We start from the raw sequence: 12972 nt of genomic DNA on the forward strand, positions 1-12972 counted from the left end.
TTGTCCCATGAGAATGCAGACATTCCAGACAGAGATCTTGCCCTTTGGTCTCATACAGGTGATGGTACAAGAATAATAACTTTACAATTAAGACTTTATTGCAATTGTTAACTTTACAATTAAGATTTACATTGCTTTTTGGAGTAAGAAGAGTATAAATAAGTATGTCTCAGTTAGCCTTCAGTGATTTGATCTAACATCAGACTTGGGTCAGTGAATTCTTTCAAGAATGTGGCCAAGTTTGGTTTTCTGTATTTTGCAGCCATGCAGGAAGGTGTCAAATGCACGTTCATGTGTCCGAGTCACTCTCTGCCTAAACTTAGGGAAGAGCTTTGCTCCCGGTCTGTGCTGCCCAACTCCCACCAGGCCAAGACTGCATGTTTTGGTTCCATTTGGGTGTCTGATGGCATGTGACTTGTCTCTTTCCAGACCCCTCACTTGAGGATCTCCAAGAATTAAGTGGATGTGCCCGCTGACCAAAGCCACCTCCTAGCATTGAATTTCTGTGTTTTGATGTGTTTATAAATCAGTCACTTAAAGGCATTTTCTAAGATATACCCTGGTACTAACTATAGGTTTTATACACCAACAAGAGTGAACTTACCCTCAGCGCCAGTGCTGTGGTGCTGTGATACCTCAGGCTGGAGGAATAGCAGTTGGTGAGAAGGGCCTCTGCCCCAAGAGAGGCAGGATAGCTCCCTATGCAGCAGACTAGCACACTTTTCTTTTCAGGGAGGGGAATCCAAAACACTTCTCTCAGTTTTTGTTCTGAGGATGAAGATGGGAAATAGTGAGGGACAAGTGACAAGCCTACTCCTGAGACAAACCGCCCACTGGTTAGTGAGGACAAGGTTGCTCAAGCACCAGATGGACCAGGCTGCCTAGTTTTGTTAGTGTTCCCCACCCATTTCTCCTGGAGACTACAGCGTGCTTCACTTCATGCTGAACTTACCCAGAAGGTATGGCAAGCTAGGAGGAAGTATGCAATATTGCCACTGGAGTAGCCTTTTCATCTAGGAGCTGTTGAGATATCACCAGTACACAAAGCACAGTCAAGGAAACTCAAGCTGCTGGGCAAGCGAGCATAGGGAGTTGCTGGGGATAATGGTGCTCTCGTGCTGGTGGAAAAAAAGAATGTGGGGAGACTTGGTTTCTGAATGTAATTCTCCGTGACAGGTTAAACAATGCCAAAAACGTACCAACTTGAAATTCAGGGAGTTTAATCATTACACAGATAACAAGGAACACAGTGTTAATTCCAAGTTCCCACACCATAACTCTGGGTCAGTTGAGACTAACACTATATATTTTACACATTGAGGTCTTTTTCACCTAACCTTTCAGTATTTTCTTCATTCATCTGAGTTTCTTGTTTCTCCCCAGGACTTGCGGGGTATGACAAACAATACTGAAAGCTAGGTGCAGGTGAGGTGAGCTCTCATTGTTCATCCAGTGCTGTGCTCGATGTCACACTGCTAGGGTGCATTGGGATGCTCTGTACTTGAACATGGGCACTGCTGTTCTAAGTCCCTACTGTTAACCTCTGAACTAGATGGAGCCATTTCTGTGTACTCTGAAGCCAAGGGTAATCCGCAGTTACTGTCAGGAAGAAAGGTTCCAGAGTGCAGGGATGCCAGAACTTGGGCAGGCAGGAGACCAAGTTCAAACACCATCTCCACCCTTATCAGGGTACCTGACAACAAGGGAGGCACTTGCCTCCTAAGGCTGTCATGTGAAGGTTTTAGGCAGGTCCCCAAGGCCTCACACTCTCTTGGCCCGTGGATCTAGAATAGCACCACAGAATGACCAGGTACCGCTGATTGTCCACTCTGATACTGGGCTCAGAATTGGACAATATCCAAGGTCTTCTATGATTTTATTAACAGTACTGTGCAATATACTCTTGTAAACACCTAAGTGAAAGCCCATTTTCCAGCAGTACTGCAACATCGGATTAATTCTTCTGGGAGAGATAACAGGATGGCTAAACTAAGTACTGCTTACAGTTGCGGTGAATTTGCTGAGCATCAAAGGAAAACTGTCAGGTCACAAATCTAATTGTTCTTAATGTGCCTCATTTAGCATTCTGTTCATGTTTATCCTACAGCCACATACACCACACATACACCACACACACTGAAAAAAGATACCAGGCCACCTTGAACCAGATGGATTTGACCTCTTTTTTCAACAGTGAACCTTAACATGAATGAGGGAGCTTTCTCAGTGAGTTCAGCAGGCCGTTTGCCCCGCCTGCTCCTTTCTAGCCTACCAGCCTTGGGAGACAGTCATATTTCTCTGGGAAAATTTGTATCATGGACATCTTGTTGCCAGGAGTCAGCTGATTCATTTTTCATCTCAGGATGATGTCAAGTCTCCAGTGTTATTCCCAGTGTGGATGTGAAACAGTGAATGATGTCTAATTATTTGGAAGGGAGTGAGCTTCTCAAAGGACAGGCAGTGTTGGAAGGCTTCGTTGCTTGGCAACATGTAACTTTACCTGTTTCACCAGAGGCAGTTTCAAGGGCTAAAACACCCATTCCGACAACTGTACGTTCAGTGGAAGCTTTCACAATCTGCGTTGTTAAAATCATTACTTTCCCAATAGAAAACAGTGAAGAGTGGATTTGGGCAGGGGCTTGTTTCATGCTGCATCTCTGCACACAAGGTGTGAACAAAAGCAGCGAGTCCCTATTTTTCTGGCATCATACTAATTACTGGGTTAAAGTATATGCCAACTGCTCATTTCTAGCAATACAATCTCCAGTTTGAGAATCCTTTTTAGAATGTGTGCATCTGAGGCTCCCAGCTTTTCTAATGATGGCCCTGCAAATAGAGGATACAAGTCAATAAATGCCCGCCCCCCCAAGTACAGCTCCTAGCTGCCAGCTTCAGCCCCAGGCCTCATGTTGTGGTAGGAACGGAAGTCAGGAAAAAGCTTCTTTCCAATGAGGAAGGAAGGAAGCAGAGTTGTGCAATGGCTGTCACCAGAGGCAGGCTCTGCAGTCACGAATGTGGAGCTGGCAGGTCCAGCCTGCTGGGAGTGACTGTAAATGTCACAACCCTCATTTCTTTTTTGAAGTGGGTGTTGTAAGAAGTGTGTCCATTGATTATAGAAGCTTCAGTTTCTGAGGCCCCCACAACATTCTTTCCTATGTGGAGAGTGTTTTCTTTTGTGTTTCTAAAACAACAAAACTTCTCAGTCTCAACTGGGCTAATCTTAATAGTGTCATGGAGAAGAAAGAAAGGAGAGGGAAGAAAGGAGAAAGGGAGGAAGGGAGGAAGGGAGGAAGGAAGGAAGGAAGGAAGGAAGGAAGGAAGGAAGGAAGGAAGGAAGGAAATGCAGTGGAAGGGAAGGGAAGGAAAGGAAGAAGGGAGGAAGAGGGGAGCAAGGGAGGGGGAAGGGACACAAGCAAAAACCAAAGAAAACTGATCCTATGCTATTTTGTAAAATGTTGTCGGTCTGTTAGTATTTTCCTCCTTTAATTTCTAAAATAAAAAACAAAAAAAAAAAAAAAAAAAAAAAACCAAAGAAATAGGAGGGGAAAAGGGCAGAGTGCAGAGTCAAAATGACTCAAACTCAGTTAACATAATTAATTTTGACAAACTTAGATTTAATATGTTCCTTGAAGGCCAACAATTACCTACTTTTCCAAATAGCAGTCTCTGAATCCAGGTTATTGCTCCCCTTTTGATTAACACTCCTAGTCAGGAGCTGAAGCCAGCTCTTAAAAGCATTTACAGTAAGAGGCCAAGGCAGCAGCCGACTGCTGTCCTAAGCATCCGGATAAACTGTATGTACTGAGAAGGTAAAACTAGGAAGTTCAGGTGCTCCAAAGGGAGGCTGTTACCTGCTGCTCTCAAGGCAGCTGCCCCTGTCCTGCTGCTTCAGGGCTAAGGTGTCAACACCCCTCCCACAAGCTGGTTTCATAGGCTGTAACCTCAAGATATCAGCATCCTTGAATTCAACTCTAGCTCAGCACTTGAGTAACCCATCCCTCAGGAAATCAAGGTATCGGAGACTGAGAAATCCGAATCAATAATATTCCTATTTTCTAAGGGAAAGACCGCAGATTGTAGATCTGAGGAATTAATGCAAGAACGTACAGCTCCTGTGTGTGTGTGTGTGTGTGTGTGTGTGTGTGTGTACTAGCTGTAAATAAAAAACAAGATAGATGCACAAATGGTGGAACTAAGCACATTCAAGAGTGAATATAGCAAAGATCAACTAATGTGAACTCCCAACAACAGCATAAGTTGTTCTTCATTCTAGCTGTAGTACTTCTGCTCTTCAAAAACCATTTAAGTTATTGACAATAGTAAGAACTCTCATGAAGTTGCTTAATGAAGAAAATAAATTAATATATTTTAAGATGTTCCTTCCTTTGTAAAGTCCTGCTCCATCCATCATATCTACACTAGCACACACAGATGCTTTCATCTGTGTCAGCTTATCACCAGTGTAGGATGAAGCTAAGAGTTTGATTAACCATACAGCTAGGTGTTTGTTTTCCAAAAAACCTGTACCATGTTAAGCAAATGGCTTGATTTCAGTATACATTGTGACTGTGATGGGAAGCAATCGAACACACAGCAGCAATACTGCAACATCACCATGGTAACCAGTGGAAATAATGGCCCCCTTCGGGAATAAAAGAGATCTCAAATCCTGTTGCAGTCAGTAGCGTTGGTTGTTTGCAGTGGAGATGTTTTTCACTGATTGTTTCAGAAATTCCTGATCAACATTAAATGAATGGGAAGGGGAATTTCCAGAAAACAAATGGATTTGCAGACAACTAATATGATAATCTTGGCCACCGAGGAGTGCATGGCAGTGACTTGGGAAGCTGCTGGTGAAGTGGCAGTGTTCCATCCACGCTGTTCCTGTCCAAAGCTTAGTCCCTGTCCCTGCCATACAGAATGTATTTCTAGGATCTTTGTTGACCTATGTTGCCATCTTTTACAGCTTGTCCATTTCTATCTAGATTTGTTTCTTTATGGGAGGCAGAAATAATAGTGAGTATAATGAAATGAAGTATATAAGTATCTAATACAGCCCTTGGCTCCTGAAAAGTGTTCAGTAAAATGTATTTCAAATCAGGTTCTTGGAATAAAGTTATAGTTACTGCCTAGGCTGCTCACAGGAATTATAATAGTCTTTCAAAGAAAAGACATCACAGCAAATCATTCTCCCAGCACAATGTGCTGCTTCAGTGCGTGAATGACCCCATCCCTTCTGAATGACTTGAAATTGTGTTGGAACTCCGCACACGTCCCTCATTCCACCATGCATAGCCTCATCATGGGGAAGCACACCTCATGAAGTTGCCACATTCCCAGGGATATGATTCTTCCTAGAGAATCTGAAATAAGCTACTTAAAAAAATGCTCATCACATGAGAAGGAAGACTTTGTTAGACAAGGTGACATCAGGAGCTTCAGATTTTCAGATAAAGGAATAGAGAGTAAAACCTCAAGACCACATTTCCTTTTTTATTTTAGGAAGTGCTGTAGAAGCAAAAAAAAAAAAAGAGAGAGAGAGAGATAAGTTTGATGTGAGAAATTATCTCTTTGAGGCAGCATCAGGCCTGAAATAGAAGGGAAAATGGGGAGTTGCTAGTTGACAGGTGTAAAGTTTCGGTTGTGCTAGAAGGAGCCTGGAGGCCTACTGTATAGCATCGTGCCCACACTCAACGAGTCTGTACAATTGTACACTTCACTGTTAGGTAGAAGTGTGTCTTTCATGTTAAGTGCACTTACTACAATTAAAAACTCTGGACCATGTTTGAAGAAAGGCACCAATACAAGTGCTCAGGAGCCTTTTTCCTTCACGGTTGTTTCACTTCATGTTGTAGTTCAATTAGTTTTGCTTTGAAAGCACCCTTTGAAAGCGTATCATCAGCAGTGACTTTTATTTGAAAGCTAAATCTCAGCCACAAGGGAAAACCATGACTGAGGCTGCTCATTGTCCTTTCTTTCTCCCTGGGGGCTATGACTCCAACTTGTCCCCAGAGCAGGGTGCTGTAGCTGTCTGTCTCTTTCTAAGCCCAGTGCACAGAAGGCTTCTGCTTACCCAGATGGGATTGCCAAGTACAGCTAGACAGGATTTTATGCTGTCTTTCTTGCTGATTTAAGCTTACAAAAAATCACTACGTTGCTGTGAATTATAAATTTATTTTTAGGTATTTATTTCAACAAGAGATAAGCGATGTCTCCTGTAAATTTTTCCCTACTGGATTTTTGCTCTGGTTTCTGATGACATAGTGTGAGTGCCAGCAGCCAGAAGGCTCAGAAGGAAAATTACAAAGGGAATACCCACGTAAATAATGCATTGCCTTTCGCATCAGTAGACTGCTTGGAAATGTTCAAATTATCAGCCAGTGAGACTCCAGGGCTGCAGACATGGGCTTGAACGAGTTGATCACCTAGGGGCTGCTATGTAAGTAACCGTGGATGTGCAATACAGAGATTTCCGGAACGTTCCTTCTATTGCTGCTTTAGATTGTGAGAAAAAATGCATTTTACAACAGTTTTTATTGTGAGAGTTAATGTCACCACTCATTGATAATTTAGGAAAGTCACAACAAGTCTATTTCCTGTCAAATTTGTGCATGAGCTTCTGCTACCAGTTTGTAAAATGTAACACCCATGTAGGTGGCAGGTTAGCAGCTTTCTACGAATGATTCATACCTGTTTGTGTCTTTTCATGTCATTAAATTGCTGTTGAACATATAAGTAATTTCTCTTGCACTTAAGAACTGGAAGTACCTTAACGAAAGAGAACATGGTTAAAATTTTAGACATGAGTCTTTCAATTAATATAAAAATATTAAAAGCATTTGAGAAAATACTTGACATGAAACTGATTAACCAGTGGAAATGTCAAGCCAAAATTGGAGAGAGAGCTTTTTTTCTAGCTGTGTTGTTTTTCTTCTCTCTCTTTTTAAGACATCCTGCTAATGGCTTAATACTGCATCCCTTTGAATGAATAGTAAATGTTCTCACACAGACTATGTTTGCTAAATGCTCAGATAGGTTTTAAACTGCTACTACTAATGATAATAATAATGTGCGTAAGCTCAGATACAGCTCACCTGTGAATTGTTGCTGACTCTTATGATGAGAACAGGTTTCCCGCTGAGAATATCAGGCTTCATTCTGTGTGGTGGTTCACTGAAATAAGTTCATCCCCAACCCCTGATGTTCTTCCTGAAAAGTGCGGAAGGCCTTACAAGCTCTGGCACTCCACTCAAAGGATAAGCTCTCACCATGGTACCATAACAGTTCTACCAGGGTTCATGTGCGTCACATAGTCAGGTACCTCATGTCTCCGTAGGTGATGGTGCCCAGTGACAGAAAGCCACGGTCGCACAGCCATGGCTTTACTTGGAACCATGGATGATGGGTCAGCCCCTCTGCATGTAAGCCTCCATGTGAAACATCTGCATGGGATCTACCGTTAGTTTTAATATTTACTTTATTTTGTTCTCTCTAAGAAAATATTTGACAATTGTATGTTAGCAGAGGCTGGGGGAAGCAGCCAGTCCTGTTTACTTACAATGGTAAATGGTTTCTATTCCTTTCTGATCAACTGATGTTCTATCCCAGTTGCTCTGTGTTAAAGGGAAATGTGTGTGTGTGTATGTGTGTGTTTGTGTGTGTGTGTCTTTACTGTGTGTGGAACAGTGCACAGAAAACAGTAGGGGTATCATTATGGAAGTCAGAAGCTCTTACGGAGCATTTAGTTTTACATTTGCTTCCATGCAGAGAGACTTGGCTGTCAGTGTGCTGGAGAAAAGCTCATGGTAAAATGTGGGCCCCATTAGAGTGTCGGAACTTTCTTTGCATGGAATTTTATCCCAGTTCATGCACTGGCTGGGTCTGGGTATCTTGGAAGAGAGGTCAGTCCTCTTTTAATAGCAATTTAAATCCTTCTACTCCCAGAATCACTTCTTTGGGGGCTTTGCAGTGGTGCTGTGCAGTGCCTTCCACTTGTCTTTTACAGGAGGCCCCCGAGCCCTGTGTCTGAGGAGGAGCTGGCATAACTTCTTAGGGTCTCACCTCCTGAAGAAATGTCTCCCTAAAAGGGGCAAACTAATGACTGTGCAGTCCATGCCCTGACACTGAGGACTTCCCAGGGGCACTGAAATGGTCTGGGGAGATAATAGTGTTAGGAAAATCAGCCACCATGTATTAGTCAGGCAAACACAAGGAAGCTTGATGTTCATCTGTAATCGGAGTCAGAGTTTAAAAACATTAGACAGGGCTCTGAATATTACAGAGGTCATCTTCTCATCCTTTCCTACCCCCAATAATTAAGTGCCTTGTCTCTTCTGCAGAAGCAGAGCTGACAGCAGCCTTTCCTCTTGTCTGAGCTTTGCGGTTCTGTCACCAGCTGCTGTGCCCTATAGAGCCCAGCCCCTGCCTTGGAGGAACCATTCCCATCTATCCTAGGGGAGGACCTAGCACCTCCAGGCAACCACAGTCTCAGCTGTCCCCACACTGAAATCCAGAGCGGATGCGCCTGTGGTGGGAAGATCCAAGTGTCACAAGAGTGGAATGTGCAGCTTGGCCTGGATGGTTCCCCTACTGTTTATTTTGCGAAGACCTCTCAGGACTGTGGGGACCTGAGATCAGCAAGTACATGCAGAGGGCATGGGAGAGGACGAGGTGTTTCTAGGGAATCTATATAAAGGTGTCCTCCTGCAGGAGAGCTGCCAGGGAGGCCTGTAAGTAAGCAGTGCTCTGGAGGAAAAAGTCACTAGCAAGAATCACTCTCTAATCCAAGGGGCCCTAGCCATGGAAAACAGGTGCAAAGGAGGGGTTGGCGGAAAAGGCCAGTGATATCAGAACCCTGCATGCAGCAAGTGCAAGTGCCTGTGTGGGCTCATCATGTGCCCAGATCCTGGCATCCTGCATGGCCCAGGACATGTGCTTAAGCAGTGATTTCTGAATGGCTGAAGATGAATGGATGAATGACGTAACAGGAACTCGCTTCTAGGCACTTGGCTATCATATTGCATGTGTGATGGGATGTGATGGTATTTGTTTCTCTGTATCCATGTGTGTTCATCTACCTTCTTTCTTTCTTTTTTTTTTTTTTTTTTTCTGGTACTGGGAATTGAACTAAGGACCTTGTGCTTTCCAGGCAGGCACTTGGGCCACTGAGCTATATCCCCAGCCTTCATTTACTTTCTTTAATGTACTGAAACATGGAACAGGTTTTGGATCAAACATCAGGTTGAAGTCTTGGCTAGTCACTTCCTTGCTGAGCCCTTGAGGCGGTAACCTGACCTCTGTAAAGTGGTGCTGGACCTTCCTCCATAAACATGGCACAACCCTCAGCGGTACACCTGTGCGTAAGCAGGGTCACAGCTCATGGCTTTGACTAAGGTTCACGGTACTTCTTTCTTTATGGTCTACTAATTATACTGGGTGGTGATCATTTTTTATTACTTTGGGAAAACCATTTTAAAAACTGTCATCTAGGGGCTGGGGATTTAGCTCAGAGGCAAAAGCGCCTGCCTGGCAAGTGCAAGGTCGTGAGTTCGGTTCCCGGTACCGGAGAAAAACCAAAAAAAAAAAAAAAAAAAAAACTGTCATCTAATGTAATCAAAAAGAACACAGTAGATTCTAATAACATGCTTTATAACTCTTATTTTAAAACTATACTCTATTTGATTCATCCTGATAATAGTGTGAAAACAGGAAAAAGAAAAAAGGAAGCAGCATACTGTAATAATATTAGTAACTAGTGTTTAAGGGTAAAATAATCTGGAAGACTTAAAAAATGAAAAGTACATTTTGCTCCACCCAGTTGTGGCAGTTCACACTCGGACAGAGGGCTCTGGAGTCCTGCCAGTGTTTTAAAATTAGAGCTGAAGAAACAAGCCCAACTTAATTAGTATAAATGTCGCCATGTAACTTCTAATAATGAGTGTAATTTGCAATACATGCTCACTATGTAATTTAACACAGTCCTACGCAGAGCGTAGGATTCATATTTAATCAAGAGAAACAATTAATAGAGAAGAGGAAAAAGTCTAGATTGGAACCGCTGCAGGAATCCTGTGCTCTGTGGGATATTGCCGTCCTTATCACCATTCCCAACACCCCACCCCCTCCCACCCACGGCACCTTCCTGGTGCACAGAAGGGAAACTGTGTCATGTGCTTAGTTATATGACTCCAGCAAGGGACTCACCATCTCTGTGCCTCAATTTCCTTATCTATAAGATAGGAGAATAATAGTTCCAATCTCTTAATGCCATGGGGGTTAAATGAACCAGCAATACCAGGCACTTAGGAAATAACATTGTGCGTAACACTCAATAGATGTTGTTCATTATCATTCTTGTAAATATCATTATCCCTGAGAATCTTGGATACCAGGCTGAAGAGTGTGTCTTTCATCCTAGAGCACACATAGTACATGTTTGTATTAGCTTTTCATTACTATTGCAAAATATTGGAGGCAAGCTATTTTATAAAGAAAAGAGGTTTATTTTTTCCAGGCCTCTGGAGGTACAAGAGCCAAGCTGTGTGGAAAAGCTGCGGAGAGGGCACCCCCAGACTATGTGTCCCTGTCTGTGTGTCTCTTCTGCTCTCCTGATAAAGCCACCAGGATTCAGTCATGGAGGCTTCCACAGTGATCTAATGTAATCTAATCACTTTCCAAAGGCTTCATCTCTAAAAAGCACTGTTAAAAGTTTTCTCCTTCATAATACCATTAACTTATGACCTTGGGTGTCATCTCTTTCATGAGTTCCAAGGATGAATCATATTCAAACCATTGCAGTGTTGGTCCTTGGATGGTTTGCCTTTATTAAGGTACAGTTAACATAGCCTAAAATTAACCATTCTGAAGTAAAAAACTCAGAGGCATTCGGTACATTCATAATATTGTGCAACCATTACATTTACCTAGTTCTGACATAGCTGCATCTTTCCAAGGGGAAATCATGTATCCATCAAACAATCCCCTGATGTCCCAATCTTTGGCAACTACCAATCTGGTTTTTTTTTTGTCTCTGTAGATGTACATATTCTGGATATTTTATATAAGTGAAATTATACACTATAGGACCTTTTGTCTGGCTTCTTTTTTATTCAATGTGTTTTTGTAGTTCATGTGTGAAGCAGCAGGTATCAATACTTCATTCCTTTCAGGTTGCAAAATATCTCATTGCATCGATGTGTCAGTCTGTTTATCCATTTATTAGCAGATGACATTTAGGTTGTTTCTGCTCTCTGCTATTGTGAGTAGTGTTTCCATGAATAATCACGTGCAAGCTTTTGTTTTAACTCCTGTTTTCAGTTCTTTGGGGTATATACCTAGGAGTAAAGTTTATGCATTATGTTTAAATTGTCAGGAACCATCAAATTTTTCCACAGTGGCTGCACCATTTCAGTAGTCACCAGCATTATACAAGGGTTCCAATTCTTCCACATCCTGCCAAAACTTGTTTTCCTTCCCCTCGTCCCCAAATGATGGTGATACTAGTAGGTGTAAAGCTTATGTCCTTTTGATTTTGTTTCACACCTCCCCAGTGATTAGTGATGGTGTATATTTTTCCATGTGCTTGATGGCTATTCATGGTCTTCTTTGGGAAAATGTCAATTTAAGTCATTTGTCTTTTTTTAATGTAGGACAGGGAATTGAACCCAGGGTGGTTATTTGTCTTTTTTGGTTGGATTTAAGAGAACTTTACATATTCTGAATCCTAAATCCTTATTAGAATATTGATTTGAAAATACGTTCACCCATTCTGTAGGTCCTCTTTTTACTTTCTGGATCAAGTCTTTCAGTGCACAGGACTTTTGCCCTAGGGCGGTTTGGATGGACCTTGAACATAACATGAAAGGCATTGGTCCATGAAGAAAACACATTCTTCCTCCCTCCTTCTCTTCCCATGCTCTTCACACTCATGGAGAAAGACTTGGTTTAATTCAAGCATCCCCATAATCCCCACCTGATACTTGCTTATCTTCCTTTTTAGTAGAGAGAAAGTGGACTTTAGTCTAAGAGCCATCATAGGGTCAGTGCTTCCACAGAATCTCAGAGCCCATCTTTGCAGGGATGGTTGCTGAGGTCATCTCTAGCCAAGCTAGTGATGCTGGTCTTCCTTTATACACTGACAATAGTTTCATTTCAACAAAAATGTATTTGACTTTTTAAAGACAATGAGTGAACGATGAGGCAAAGCTTGTGGAGGTGATAGGAGAACACCAGAGTGTGCAGCTTGTTCCTGGCCCCCTTGGGTATGTCTGAGAAGGCAACAGCTGACATGCACAAGGGCCACCAGGGAGTGATAGGGTATGGGGCAAGTGGAAGATGCTGGGCAGGCAGCCAAGGGAGAGCAACTGGGCAGCCACTGTGGGCTCTCAGTGTGCCCCTGGAGTGGTATGGGCACTGTTTCTCATTGTGTCTCAGCTAACCAAGCCCCCTCTGCTGGGGAGGCAAAGGGGCCTTGAACGTCAAGGCTGAAGAGAAGGAAGAAAGGAAAAGAGTCTGTGAAGGTGGATTGAGAGAAGGACACGGCAGGTCTCAGTGAAACATGGACATGAGAGATGAGGAAGGTCTAAGTGGATGTGGAAGGAACCATGGCCAACAAAAAGCAAGATGAACCAGCAAGAAGCAAAAGGCATTTAAGGGTCCTCTTTGCAGTTGTTATAGTTCAGCATGTGTGCTAGTTTCTTGTAGCTGTAAGAAATTACCACAGACATGGTGGCTTGAACCAGCGGAAATCTATCCTCTCACAGTTCTAGAGGCTGTAGGTCTCCTGCAGGGCAGGGCTTCCATGGAAGGCTCTCGAGGAGGGTCCATCCTCCTCTCCTGATGGCTCCTGACAATCCTTGGTTTTCCTGGGCCGGTGGCAGTGTCACTGCAGACTCTGCCTCTGCCTGCCTCTCTTTGGCAAGACTGTGTGCCCCTTCCCCTTTTTATGCAGACACAGATTATTGCACTTAGAAC

General features: G+C 43.0%; 1 protein-coding gene across 6 annotated transcripts in view; it reads left to right on the forward strand.

Annotated features, from left to right (window-relative positions):
• The window catches only part of Ptpre (protein tyrosine phosphatase, receptor type, E), a 149329-nt gene that overhangs the window by 75345 nt on the left and 61012 nt on the right, over positions 1-12972 (forward strand). The gene's annotated exons all lie outside the window — the stretch shown is intronic.

This window comes from Chinchilla lanigera, unplaced genomic scaffold (assembly GCF_000276665.1).
Source record: "Chinchilla lanigera isolate Chin_1 unplaced genomic scaffold, ChiLan1.0 scaffold00076, whole genome shotgun sequence".
NCBI classification, from domain to species: domain Eukaryota; kingdom Metazoa; phylum Chordata; class Mammalia; order Rodentia; family Chinchillidae; genus Chinchilla; species Chinchilla lanigera.